At 41.6% G+C, this 15,196-nt stretch overlaps 1 protein-coding gene across 7 annotated transcripts in view; it reads right to left on the bottom strand.

The window, feature by feature from the left end:
• Positions 1 to 15,196, bottom strand: part of LOC142743149 (plasma membrane calcium-transporting ATPase 4-like) — a 358,269-nt gene that overhangs the window by 316,538 nt on the left and 26,535 nt on the right. The window lies entirely within an intron of this gene.

Here is a 15,196-nt window from a genome sequence, read left to right as displayed (position 1 = left end):
TGCATGTACTCCGTTTGGAAGGTGATAATGAACAGTGCAGATATGACCATATGTATGTATTATCAATATTGCCTGGCATCTGCAGAACGCCAGACTCAATCGGCGGTATATCAGTGAGGACCAACGGAGAAACACATTAGTTTAAAATGAGAGTGTCAAAGCCCCCCCCCCCCCCCCCCGACATGTTTTGCTACTCAAGGCAGCGTCCTCAGTGGTTCAAAGGGTAATGATCGCGTGCCGAAAAAACACAACAATATTATGCTGCCCAGAAGGTGCAGCAGAACTATAGTGGAACAATCACAGCCCGTCAATCCGACCAGGCCTCCCATTCACAAGACTGACATCTCAATAGACAAGTCGAGCCTCCGCACCGAGAGCCAAATCACTGCATACAACTGCTGACCAATCGTGTCCAGAGAGGAGGAACAAGCCTCCCCCTCTCTCTGATGGACACTAAAGGCATCTAATAGGAGAATGATTCACAAGAACCATCGATATGTATACTCAGTATATATGCATCAAGTAACATCACTTTATGACAGCAACGGCCACAATACAAGTAACTAGATCAGCACATTCAGATAGCAGAAATGCAATAGTTGTTTATATCAAGTCAGGGTATCAAACAGGTCAAACCCGAAAAACACTGTGACGTAACAAATTGCTGTGCATTAGACATTAATTCCGCTCTGCCGAACATCAGTGAATCGATATATGAACCAAGGAATAAAGATAAAAAGAAAAAAAAAAGAAAAAAACAGCTTGCTATAACCATGACAATTAAAACAAGGTGGTCAGAACTATGAGATGATTCTAGTCATAGAAATGGCAGGCCTATTGTATCTGGCAATGACAGCCTCACACAAGGTATCAGACTATATGTAGACGAAATACTCTCATCGTTTGTTACTTCTTTACCATCGTACCTTAAAGACACTATCACCAGGATCCAGGATATTCACGTTAACTCATCTACCATGATTGCCAGTATAGATGTGGAGTCCCTATACACAAATCTAGCAATTTGTTACGTCGCAGTTTTTTTCGAGTTTGACCTGATCGCAAATTTCAAAAGCCTCTTTTTTTAGGTACCAGTTCAGTTCTGAAGTGGCTTTGAGGGGCCTATATATTAGAAACTCCCATAAAATACAAAATTTCATTTTTTTGTCAGAAAATCCTTTTTATTCCATTTCTGTAAAATAGAAGGGTTTACCAGAAAAATGCAACTCAATATTTATTGCCCAGATCCTACAGTTTTTAGAAATATCCCACATGTGGCCCTAGTGTGGTAATGGACTGAAGCACCAGCCTCTGAAGCAAAGGAGTACCTAGGGGATTTGGAGGCCGCCTTTTTATTAGGCACCATGTCTGGTTTGAAGAGCTCGTGTGGTGCCAAAACAGTGGAAACCCCCCAAAAGTGACCCTATTTGGCAAACTACACCCCTCAAGGAACTTATCGAGGGGTAGAGTGGGCATTTAGACCCCACAGGTTTTTTGCTACAATTTGTGGAACTTGGCTGTGCAACTGAAAATCTAATTTTTCAGATAAAAAAAAGTACACATTTTTAATTTTGACAAGGAATAAAGGAGAAAAAGCACCCCAACATTTGTAAAGCAATTTCTCCTGATAACAGAAATAAGCAGAGCTCAGAAAGGCAGGAGCGCGATCTGATGTGTAGAATTTTCTGGATTGGTTTCTAGGCGCCCTGTCACATTTGCAGAGCTTCTGAGGTACCAGTACAGGGGAAACCCCTTAAAAGTGACCCCTATTTTGGAAACTAGACCCCTTGAGGAATTCATTGTAGTTTTCATGGGGTGCATGCGACTTTTTGATCGGTTTTTATTCTATTTTTTATAAGGCATAGTAACTAAAAAAACAGCAATTCTACTATTGTTTGTTCATCCCTTAATGTTTTTACAGCATTCACCGTGCGCTATAAATGGCATACTCACTTTATTCTGCGGTGCGATACGATTACGGCGATACCATACGTTTCGTTTTTTTTATGTCTTACGGCGCTTGCACGATAAAATACTTTTTATAAAAAATCATTGACGTTTGGAGTTGCCGTATTCTAAGAGCCATAACATTTGATTTTTCTATCAAGAAAGCCGTATGAGGACTTGTTTTTTGCTAAACTAACTGCAGTTTCGATCAGTATCATTTTTAGGTACATGCGACTTTTTGATCTCTTTTTATTCCATTTTTTGGAAGGTGAAGTGACCAAAAAAATAGTGATTCTGGTATGGTTTATTATTATTATTATCTTTTATGGTGTTCACCGTGCAGGATAAATAATGAAATACTTTTGTCGTTCAGGACGCAGCGATACCAAATTATGTCATGGAGCCCGAACGATGCACTTACCATGACATAATAGTATGTCCTGGAACGTTAACAGGTTAACAGCCGTTTTCAGAACAATGAAGTTCTATGGGTGTATTCACATGGCTGTTTTTTTAACGGCCTGTGAGTATTAGCCGTCAAAAAATATGAGATATCCTATTTTTGGCCGTTTTCACGGCCAGACGGCTCCCATAGAAGTCAATGGATCAGTTTTTACAGGCCGTTTTTCAGGAAACAATCCTTGTAACGGCCGGTAAAAATGGATCCCGGCCGAGGACTCCCCGCACACAGCACTACTTTCAGTGCTGAACCTGGAGAAGCCCTTGACATTATGGTCCATATAAGGACTGTGAAGTCAGGGCTTTCAACGATGGGATCCCTGGTCAGAGCATCGCAAGATCTCTGGCCGGGGATTGTAGATAGCACCCCCCTGCCTGAAGGTAGCAACACCCTATCCCCTGTAGATAGCGCCAATGTAGCTCCCTGTAGGAGCGGAATCCCCGGCGGCCAGACTCTGCTCTGGCAAGGGGTTCCGTCCTGGAGAAGCCCCCCAGTGTCACTATCCATATATGGACAGTGACGTCAAGGGTATACTACTGGAGTGGAATAACCGGCCCGCTCTGGCAGGGGATTCGGCTCTCCTGACGTCACTGTCCATATATATACAAAGACGTCAGGGGCTCCTCTATGAGCGAAACCTCCAACCAGAGGGATTCCGTTAGTACAGCTAGCTACTGTTGCGCAATCTACAGGGGGCACTGTGGGCTCTGTGGCAGTATCTAAAATGGGCACTGTGGCACTATCTACAATGGGCACTGTGGCACTATCTATAATGGGCACTGTGGCACTATCTATAATGGGCACTGTGGCACTATCTATAATGGGCACTGTGGCACTATCTACAATAGGCACTGTGGCACTATCTACAATAGGCACTGTGGCACTATGTGACTATGTGGGTACTGTGGTACTATGCGGGCATTGTGGCACTATGTGGGCACTGGCCCTATGTGGGCATCTACAGTGGGCACCATCTACAAGGACATTGCAGCACTATCTACATGGGCACTGTAGTGTTTTCAAGGGGTTGGGATTTAAAAAAAAATAATCCATTTTTTTTAGTAGTGGCCATGAAAAACAGATTGCAAACTGATGACAAACGGCCATTAAAAACGGACGAAAATTTGGAGACACACTGATACAAAATGGCCATGAAAAACTGGCAGTTGATCAGTTTTTAATGGCCATTTTTTTCACTGTCTTGTGAATGTAGCCTGATGCACATGACCCTGTGTGCTGCCGCCAGAGTCCCGTCGGTGATCCGAGGAAAGATAGAAAATGTCCTATCTTTCCTGGATCGGAGAACCGGGTCAGTTTTCACGGCCCCGAATCACCCCGCTAAAGTGAATAACTTTCGGATGACGTGAAGACTCGGATGCCGTTAAAAACGTCCCGAGTGGCACAACGGTCGTGTGCATGAGGGGTTAGGATTTAAACTGACAGGATTGGAACGCTCTCAGATCCCAGCAGTTGTGACAGGAGTATGTGTCTCACAGCCATGCTCCTGATCTCATGGGTACAGTGGCATTACCCATGAGATCCAAGTAACTGATATCCATTGTTCTTTTCTGTGCTAGGAAGCTTGTAATTATGGCTTGGAAGAATCCGGAGGGTCCGACTTTAGTACACTGGATGCAATTGGTGAATAAATATATACCTATGTATCAAAAATTATATCTAAACAGACTATGTCCAGTCAAATTTGGTCAAGGTGGTTAGAGACTCTAGATACTGCGGTTCAGCCAAGATTTACATGACTGGTAGAGGTTCTTGGGGGTGGGAGGTTTGGGACACTAGGATGAATGTGTGTGTATGTAAGGTTTGACTGAGTTGGGTCATTGAGGGCTGTACATTTTGTAACTCCTATATATGCAATGTATCTGCTCTGAATTAAATCTGTATTCACTGTAGTGATGCCTCTCTCACTGTCTTTTAGTTGGTCTAACTTGTCGGTCTAAAAGTAATATCCATCACGATGTGGGAAATAGCACCTGCTCATGACGTGCTTTAAGCCCTTGACGAGCGATGGATATAGCCAACTGGTCTAGTGAGATACCAGAGGGGAAAAAAGGGTGAAAAAAAGGTGGGGAAAGGGGGAAAAAAAAGGGGGGAAAAAGGGGAAGAAAAGGGGAAAGGGTGAAATGAGAGATTAAGGCCTCATGCACACGTCAGTATTTGGGAGCCAAAAACAGTAGTGTAACAAACAGAGAAAACCTGTAATGGAAAGATTTTCACCTTCCGTGCTTTGGACCTATTCCTGGTTTTGGCTTTCAAATACTGAAGCAAAATACTGACGTGTGAATAAGGCCTACGGCCCTGTTCACACAGTTTTTTTTGCAGGCAGAAAAACCTGCCACAAAATTCCTGAAGGAATTTTGAGGCAGATTTTGACCTGCCTGTACTCTGTCACTTTTTCCACCCGTGGCCATTGAGCGCCGCACGCAAAAAAACGCTTTCTCTGCCTCCCATTGATGTCAATGGGAGGTCGGAGATGGAAATGTCTGAGGAAAGGGCATGTCGCTTTTTTCCGTGAGCGTTTTTTTCCGCTCACGAGAAAAAACATCTCCGGATTTTGATAGTTTTTGATGCGGTTTCTGCGGCAAAAAACCTGTGTTAATAGGGCCTTACGGTAGGGACACAAACACACACACACACACAGTGTAAAGACTGCGGATTTATTGCAACGGATTTAATTGCATTGAACAAATCTCACCCACACACCGCGGAAAAAAATCAGCCAAGAAACCGTTCATAAATTTACCTGCGGTGCAGTTTTTTAATCCACAGCATGTCAATTTATGCTGCAGAATCGCTGCCCTTCTGTCAAGTGTTTTCCCCTTTGAATTCAATGGGGAGATAAAACCCGCATCAAATAGGTAACATGTTGCTTTTTTTGCGGCAGAAAAGCTGCAATTCCGCAGCAAAAAAAAAAACAGCAAAATCAGAAAGAGAAATGTTTTGCCTATCCAAGCGATTCATAGATTGTTTTCTCGTGACATATTGTACTTTATGTTAGTGGGAAAAATTTGGTCAATAAATTCATAGCTTATTTGTGGAAAAACGCCAAAATGTAAAGAAAATTTGCAAAAATTATAATTTTTCTCATTTTAAATGTAATCTACTTGTAAAACAGATAGTAATACTACACAATATTGTTGCTAATTAACATCCCCATATGTCTACTTTATATTTGGAATGTTTTTAGAACATTGTTTTATTTTTCTAGGGCGTTACAAGGCTTAGAACTTTAGCAGCAATTTATCACATTTTCAAGAAAATTTCAAAAGGCTATTTTGTCAAGGACCAGTTGAGTTCGGAAGTAGTTTGGAGGGCCTTATGTACTAGATAGACCCCATAAATCAGCCCATTTTAAAACCTGCACCCCTCAAAGTATTCAAAATAGCATTCAGAAAGTTCATTAACCCTTTAGGCGTTTCACAGGAATTAAAGCAAAGTAGAGGTGAAATTTACAAATTTCATTTTTTTTCCGAAATTCATTTGTAATAAAAAAAATTCTGTAACACAGAAGCTTTTACCAGAGAAATGCAACTTAATATTTATTGCACAAATTCTGCAGTTTAGAAATATCCCACATGTGGCTCTAGTGTGATAATGGACTGAAGCACCGGCCTCAGAAGCACCTAGAGGATTTTGGGGCCTCCTTTTTCTAGAATATATTTTAGGCACCCTGTCAGGTTTGAAGAGGTCTCGTGGTACCAAAACAGTGGAATCTCCCCTAAAGTGGCTTTGGAAACTATACACCTCAAGAAATTTATCTAGGGGTATAGTTCGCATCTTGACCCAACAGGTCTTTTGCTATATTTATTGAAATAGGTCTGTGAAAATGAAAATCTACTTTTTTTCTGGAAAAAAATTTTTTTTAAAAAAAAATTATTTTTACAACGAATAAAAGAATAAAAAGCACCCCAAAACTTGTAAAGCTATTTCTCACGATAACGGAAATACCCCATATGTGGTAATAAACTGCCGTTTGGACCCACGGCAGAGCTCAGAAGGGAGGGAGCACCATTTGGCTTTTGGAGCGCATATTTTGATTGGTAATAATAGTTCTGTTTGGGGTTTTGCTGGTATTTCAGTTTATAAAGTGGTGGCATATGTAAGCTGGGCAGAGTACATCAGGGCATAATAAGAGGGTAAATAAATCATTCATAGACGTGTGGCCGGAGTCGCACTGATAAATGGTGCCCAATCTTATCCGCTTTTGGACACTGCACAATATCCATCACTAAATTCTGAGCACCAGAACTTTTTATTTTTTCTCCACCGGAGCCGTGCGAGGGCTTATTTGTTACGTTACAATCTGTAGTTTTCATTGGTACATGTAATTTTTTTTATCACTTTTTATTCGATTTTTTTTTTGGGCAAGTTACAAAAAAAAAAAAAAACATACATTTTGACAATGTTTTTTGTCTTGTTTTACAGTAATCACTGTGCGCTATAAATTACATTTTACTTTATTCTGCAGGTCGGTACGATTACGGCGATACCATATGTATATAGTTTTTTTTATGTTTTGTGGCGTTTGCGCAATATCACTTTTTCTATAAAATTATTTATTTTTTGTGTCACCATATTCTGAGAGCCATAATTTTTTTATTTTTGAGTCAAAAAAGCTGTGTAAGGGCTTGTTTTTTGCAGGTCGTTACCAACGCCGTGATACCAAATATGTGTACCTTAACGGTTTTTGGTTTTTTTCCTATACTAAAAGACTTATTATAGGAAAAAAAGCATTTTTTGTCTTTACACTTTTATAAAACATTTTTATTACTTTTTTTTTTACTTGAAGACCTGCAGCACATATGGCTGCTATAATACATTACACTACCTAGGTAGTGTAACGTGTTATAAACTGTCAAACTTCCGTGAATGACAGACCGGAGGCCGTTGTATGGCCTCCGGTTTTGCCATGCAACCGACGGCAGCACCTGCAATCGGTCCTCGGGAAAGTTTGTTGAGGCAACAAATTTTCCCTGCGTTCGCATGATCGGGACCTGAACCAAATCAGGTCCCAATCATGTCTCTGGCACCAGAGGCAAGGGTTAACAGTGCGATCCGGGTGTCAGCACTAATCTGAGAAACCCAGATCGCGCTTTTAACACCCATTGTGAATTCACGTCGGCGCTACACAGAGCCCAGCAAGCGCCGACATGAATTTACCATGGGCGGTCAGGAAGCGGTTAATGACGGTGATCATATTCTCTGCAGCCGAACCAATCGGTTCGGCTGTCAGAGAACAGGTTGCTGGGGAGCCACGGACACTGACCCAGCCGGTGTCCGAGCGCTTTCAAAGCGCTATGCAGGATGGAACAGAGATCTGTATATACACGTCCTGGCAGCACAAGGTATGTGTGAAAAGGACGTGTATGTACAGATTGTCGGCATGAAAGGGTTAATATCATTCAAATTAGTATTCTCTTTAGAAAATGTGTCGTCTTCTTCCATCCACACCATGTGTCACTAAGATCTAACATTGAAATATATATACAAACACAACACAGCTATACACTTTACTTTGCTCATCTATGAGCATTATAAAAAAAAGTAAAAGAAACTGAGTATTAACCCCTTAAGGACGCAACCTAGTTTTGGCCTTAAGGCTCAGAGCCTATTTTTCAAATCTGACATATTTCACTTTATGTGGTAATAACGTCGGAATGCTTAAACCTATCCAAGCGATTCTGAGAATGTTTTCTCGTGACACATTGGGCTTCATGTTCGTGGTAAAATTTGGTCGATATATTCAGTGTTTATTGGTGAAAATTTGCAAAATTTAGAGAAAATTTTGAAAAAATAGAATTTTTCAGAATTTAAATGGATCTGCTTGTAAAACAGACGGTTATACCACCCAAAAGAGTTACTAGTTCACATTTCCCATATGTCTACTTTAGATTGGCATCCTTTTTTGAACATTCTTTTAATTTTCTTGGACGTTAATAGGCTTAGAACATAAAACAGCAATTTCCCATATTTTTAAGAAAATTTCAAAAGCCTTTTTTTAAGGTACCTCTTCAGTTCTGAAGTGGCTTTGAGGGGCCTATGTATTAGAAACCCCCATAAAACACCCCATTTTAAAAACTAGATCCCTCAAAGTATTCAAAACAGCATTTACAAAGTTTTTTTTAACCCTTCAGGCATTTCACAGGAATTAAAGCAAAGTGGAGGTGAAATTTGCAAATGTCATTTTTCTTGCTGAATTTCAATTTTATTCAAATTTTTTTCTGTAACACAGAAGGTTTTACCAGAGAAACACTACTAAATATGTATTGTCCAGATTCTGCAGTTTTTAGAAATGTCCCACATGTGGCTCTACTGCGCTCGTGGACTAAAACACAAGCCCTAGAAGCAAAGAAGCACCTAGTGCATTTTGAGGCCTCTTTTTTATTAGAACATATTTTAGACAGCATGCCAGGTTTGAAAAGGTGTTGAGGTGCCAAAACAGTAGGAATCCCGCAATAGTGACCCCATTTTGGAAACTACACCCCTCAAGGAATTCATTTATGGTTGTTGTTACCACTTTGACCGCACAGTTTTTTCACAGCACCCATTTGAATTGGGCTGTGAAATGGAAAAAAATGTCATTTTTTCCAATAAGATGTAATATTTTATCAAAATTTCTTATTTTCACAGGGAACAAAATACCCCATTTTGTTGCCCAATTTCTCCTGAGTGCAGCAATACCCCATTTGTGGCGATAAACTGCCGTTTGGGACCATGGGAGGCCTCATAAGGGAAGGAGCACTGTGTGTTCTTTGGAGTGCAGATTTTGGTGGTTTGGTTTTCGGTGCCATGTCGCATTTGCAGAGCCCCAGAGGTATCAAAGCAATGGAAACCCACCAGAAGTGACCCCATTTTGGAAACTACACCCCTCAAGGAATTCATTTATGGTTAATGTGACCATTTAGACCCCATAGTTTCTTCACAGAACTTATTTGAATTCGGCTGGGAATTAAAACAAATATTTTTTCCAATAATATGTTGTTTTAGCTCAAAAATTCTTATTTTCCCAAGAAATAAAAAACCCCATTCTGTTGCGCAATTAGTTCTGAGTGCCACAATACCCCATATGTGGTGATAAACTGCCGTTTGGGCCCATGGGAGGGCTCAGAAGGAAAGGACCACCATTTGGCCTACTGGGGATTTTCTGGTGCGAAGTCATGTATGCAGAAGCCCCTGAGGTACCAGTACAGTTGAAACCCGCAAGAAGTGACCCCGTTTTAAAAACTACACCCTTAAGGCATTCATCTAGAGGTGTAGTGAGCATTTTGACCGGAGACATACACCCCATAAACTGTAATGTGGGTTCTCCTGGGTACGGCAATACCCTACATGTGGCTGTTATCAGCTGCCTGGGCACACAGCAGGGCCCAGAGGGGAAAGATGAGGGGGGATAAGCTGTGCGGAGTACATCAGGGTAAGTAAATTTGGGGTAAATTATAAACCAAGGGATGTATGATACATTTTAAAACACTCTTTCATACAGAGCTCTGGTTTTTCGGGACACATGTCACATTGATATATTGTACTCTCCCTTATCCCCCTCTTATAGCAGACTTTGCACCTCTTTTGACTTTTTCCCTTCTTGCCAGTTTGGGGAACTTCTCCTGGAAAGTGTTGCCCTGGAACGATGCGTGTGGCCCCGCTTCCAGAAGTACTGGGTGCCCCCCCTTCTTGGTCCCTAAAGATTAGGTTCTTGATAATCACCTCTTGAAATTCCAGGAAAGTTCCACTCTGGCCTGTACATCGACGTAGCACGTACACATTGTACAAAGCCATCGGTATGATGTGCCCGGCCAGCTTCTTATACCACACCGCATGGCGCTGTAGGGCTTCAGGACTTGATCTGACATGTCCACCCCTCCCATGTACCTATTGTAGTCCAGGATGCAGTCTGGTTTGGGGGTCTCGGTACTGGTACCTCGTACAGGTACATGGGTACTGGTGTGGCCATGTATTGTTGTCAATACAAGGACATCTCTCTTGTCCTTGTACTTGACACACAATATGTTGCTGCTAGAATGTGCCCTGCTCTAGCCCCTTCTGAGTGTTTGCCCAAGCAGAGTCTTAGGGAGGCCTCACAGATTTCTTCTAGCAGTGCCGCATGCTGCAGGACTTCTGGAAGCGAGGCACTTGAAGAGTGGGACGCTGGTATAAAAATGATCCAGGTAGAGGTGGTGACCCTGCTCCAGCAGTGGGTGCACCAAATCCCACACAATTTTTGCATTAACTCCCAGTAAGTGTGGGCATTCTGGGGGCTGAATACTGGTGTCCTTCCCTTCATATATCCTAAATCTGTAGGTATACCCTGATGCACTCTCACATAGCTTATACATCTTCACGCCATACCTTCTTACCCGGCAGGTACTGGCGGAATTGAACCCTCCCTTTAAAATCTACCAAGGACTCATCAATAGAAATACACTTCTCGGGGGTGTATGCTTGGGAAAACCGGGCACTGAAACGGTCTAATAGGGGTCTCCGTTTATACAAACGGTCAAAACTGGGGCCATCTCGGGGTGGGCACGGCTCATTAGCAGTATAATGTAAGAAGCGAAGTATTGCCTCATTTATTAATTTTTTTAGGTTCCAGTTCAGTTCTGATGTTGATTTGAGGGGCCCATATATTAGAAACCCCTATCAAACACCCCATTTTAGAAACTAGACCCCTCAAAGTATTCACAACAGCATTTAGAAAGTTTATGAACCCTTTAGGTGTTTCACAGAAATCTAAAGCAAAGTAGAGGTGAAATTTAAATTTTTTGTTTTTGTCAGAAAATCCTATTTATACCATTTTTTTTATTACACAAAAGGTTTTATCAGAGAAACGCAACTCAATACTTATTGCCCAGATTCTGCAGTTTTGAGAAATATCCCACATGTGGCCCTAGTGCGGTAATGGACTGAAGCAGCGGCCTCCAAAGCAAAGGAGCACCTAGTGGATTTTGAGGCCTCTTTTTATTCGGCACCATTTCCGTTTTGAAGAGGTCTTGTGGTGCCAAAACAGTGGAAATCCCCCAAAAGTGACCCCATTTTGGAAACTAGACCCCTTGAGGAATCCATTGTAGTTTTCTTGGGGTGCATGCGGCTTTTTGATCAGTTTTAATTCTATTTTTAGATGGCGTGGCGACTAAAAAACAGCAATTCTACTATTGTTTTTGTATTCTTTTTTTTTTTTTTACAGCGTTCACCGTGCGCTATAAATGACATTCACTTTATTCTGCAGGGCGATACGATTACGGCGATACCATATGTTTATAGTTTTTTTTATGTCTTATGGCGTTTGCACAATAAAATACGTTTTGTAAAAAATCATTCACTTTCTGTGTTACCTTATTCTAAGAGCCAGAACGTTTTTATTTTTCCATCAATAAAGCCATGCAAGGACTTTATTGCGTAACTAACTGTAGTTTCGATCAGTACCATTTTTAGGTACATGCGACTTTTTGATCTCTTTTTATTCCATTTTTTGCGAGGTGAAGTGACCAAACAATTGCGATTGTGGTACGGTTTATTATTATTTTCTTTTACGGCGTTCACCGTGCGGGATAAATAACTAAATAATTTTGTAGTTCAGGCCATTACGGACGCGGCGATACCAATTATGTATAGTTTATTTGTTTATATATTTTATTAATAATAAAAGGACTGATAAGGTAAAAAGGGGGATTTTTGCTTTTAATACTTTTATTTTCTTATTTTTACACATCTTTTTTTAACTTTTTTTTTACTGTATTACTTTGTCCCACTAGGGGACTTGCGGGCAGGAGGCCCTGATCGCAATTCTAATACACTGCACTACATGTGTAGTGCAGTGTATTAGAACTGTCAGCTACTCACTGACAGCAAGCATAGTGGGTCCTGACTTAGTTAGGACCCACTAGGCTTCCGTCGATGGCATAGCAGGACGCCATTGTTTGGTGTCCGGTTGGCATAGTCACCATCGCCGGCCGCTATCGTGTAGCAGGCCGGCGATGGCAGCTTAACCCCTAAAAAGCCGCAATCTCTATTAGTACGTCCAGGAGCGGGAAGGGGTTAAACTGATATTAGCATGATGTTGACCAACTGTTCTCCTAGTGACCATGCCCTTTCTTCCCGCAGTTCTGTCTCTGACCTCCCATTGAAATCAATGGGAGGCAGAGAAAGGGTATTTTGCGGCGTTCTTTGCCCGCGGCGCTTAATGGCTGCGGCTGAAAAACGCCACAGAAAACGCGGCAAAGAAAGTGCAAGCAGGTCAAAATCTGCCTCAAAAAGTTTTAGCAATTTCTTTTTGTATGTGCTGGTTTAACTACGACAAAATATTAATAATTTGTAAGTCTCACTTGGTTTCCTTTTTATTAAACTAAGTTTGGTGTGCATTACGTTCAGTCATAACATTAACCCCTTGGCGCCACAGACATTTTTCACTTTTGTTTTTAGTATCCAGCCTTCCAAGAGCCATGCATTTTTTTCTATTTTTCCGTCAATGGAGTGGTGTGAAGACCTTTTATTTGCGGGAGGAGTTGTAGTTTCTACTGGCTCTATTTAAAGTACCATTTAATGTACCGGGAAACTGCAAAACTAAAATTGGAAAAACTGATGCTTCCATCTTTTGGGGGTTTTATTTTTAGGTTTTTCATCGTGTGGTAAAAAGATACCAAATTCATGTAGCTTTTATTATGTTTTACTATTTTTGTAAAGAAAATGTGTTTTTTTTGTTTTGCCATATTCTGAGAACTATAACTTATATTTTTGTTGATTGAGCGGTGTGAGGGATTATTTTTTGCGGGACAAGCTATAGTTTTTATTGGTACATACGAGTTTTTGATGACTTATTATTACATTTTATAGCGAGGTAAAGGTGAACGGAAAACAGAAATTCTGGCGAGTTTTTGTTTTGCTTTTTTACAGCGTTCACCGTGCTTGTTAAATAAATGTTCTATTGTAATAGTTCAGACTTTTACAGACGCGATAATACCTATTTTGTTTACATTACTTGAGGAAAAATGGTAAGGGGGGAGTTTTTTGACGAGTTTTTTTACGGGGAAACGGCCGAAAATGCCTTCTCGCGGGAAAAATAAGGGGCATGCCCCATCTTCGGGCCTTTACGCCTCTGACCTCCCATTTATATCAATGGGAGGCAGATAAAGCGTATTTCGTGGCGTTTTTTGCCCACGGCACTCAATTCCAAATGGAATTTTGAGGCAGATTTTCCGCCTGCAAAAAACTGTATGAACCCAGCTTAAAAATTTTTTGTTTTGTTTTTCTAACTTTCAATATTTATTTGTACACTATTGAAACTTTATTTAAAGGAAAGGTGTCATGAAATTTTTTTTTTTTAAATTTATGTTTTTATTTAATAAAATATTATATTGACTTTATTTTTTCACATACAATTTCTTTTTATTAACACATTCTTACTTTACTGGGGGCTGCCATGTTTTATTTCATCTGTGTATGTGTCTCTTAACGAAACATACACAGATGGAATACGGCAGCCACAGTGCATAGGACATAATGAACGTCTCCCTTTCATTATGTCCTCTGCTATCTCACTCTGTACTGAAGCTGGTTGTAGGGGGAAAGCCAGTGCCATTTTGAAGATCGGCCACACTGCAAGTAAGGTGTGTGTGTGTGTGTGTGTGTGTGTGTGTGTGTGTGTGTGTGTGTGTGTGTGTGTGTAAAACGGCTGTCACACGGCCGCAGTAGGAACAATAGACCCCTAATGGGGCTATTCACACGACAGTTTTTTTGACGGCCCGGGAAACTTGGCAGTCAAAAAATGGGACGCCCTAATTTTCGGCCGTTCTCCCAGCCGCACCAGCACCCATAGAAGTCTATGGGGCCGGGTAATACACGGCCATCACTGGAATGTGTCCCGAATGACGGCCGTGTCTTCCGTCGCTCGCGCTCTCTCCTTCTACTCCTCACAGTGCGAAGGAGGGTATTTGTTTGCTCCCTGTAGGAGCGGAATCCCCAATCCCCGGCCACAGCTTCGGCAACACTGTGGCCGGGGATTGGGGATTCCGCTTCAGAAGTACTTGACGTCACGGTGTCCATATATGGACACGGTGAAGTCAGGGAGTTCTCCTGGAGCGGAAACACCAGCCACAGGTTCAAGGATTCCGCTTCAGAAGTGCCTGACGTCACTGGACAGTGACGTCAGGCACTTCTGAAGCGGAATCCCCGACCATATAAAGACATTGAATTCAGGGACTTCTCCTGGAACAGTGGCACCATCTACAGACAGGTAGGGGGGTGCCCTCTATGGGGGGGGGTGGCTGTGTGCCACTACCTACAGGGGGGCTGTGGCAGTATCTACAGAGGGCAGTGTGTGGCATTATCTACAAAGGGAAGTGTGTGGCAAAAATTTACAACCGAAATTCATCCGATTTTAAAACGGACAGGGAAAAAAAACAGATGCAAAACTAATCAAAATCGGTCATAATAACGGCAACACGGCCCGGAACGGAAGCAAAACGGATGCATAACGGCTGGGAAAAACGGTCCAAAAATGGCAGTTTTCATCAGCCGACACTCGGGCCCTGTCGTGTGAATAAGGCCTTAGAGCGGTTTTCCGGAACCAATAAATTTTCTTCTGTCTAACTAAACATGTACAACCAAATATTTTTTCAATGTACTTGCGTTTCATCAGATGTTCATAGCGGAATATTTCTTCTTTGGTCACGTAACGCCTCGCTAACCCAAAGTCTGAACTTCCTGCTCAGCCACGTACATGCTGTTTCCGGCTATCAGAATGTACGGTTACGTCATAAATTACGTGACTGTACTCAC

The sequence above is a fragment of the Rhinoderma darwinii genome, chromosome 2 (assembly GCF_050947455.1).
Source record: "Rhinoderma darwinii isolate aRhiDar2 chromosome 2, aRhiDar2.hap1, whole genome shotgun sequence".
Lineage (NCBI taxonomy): Eukaryota > Metazoa > Chordata > Amphibia > Anura > Rhinodermatidae > Rhinoderma > Rhinoderma darwinii.
The sequence above is the reverse complement of the archived record's forward strand: the minus strand, read 5'-3'. Positions and strand labels throughout refer to the sequence as shown.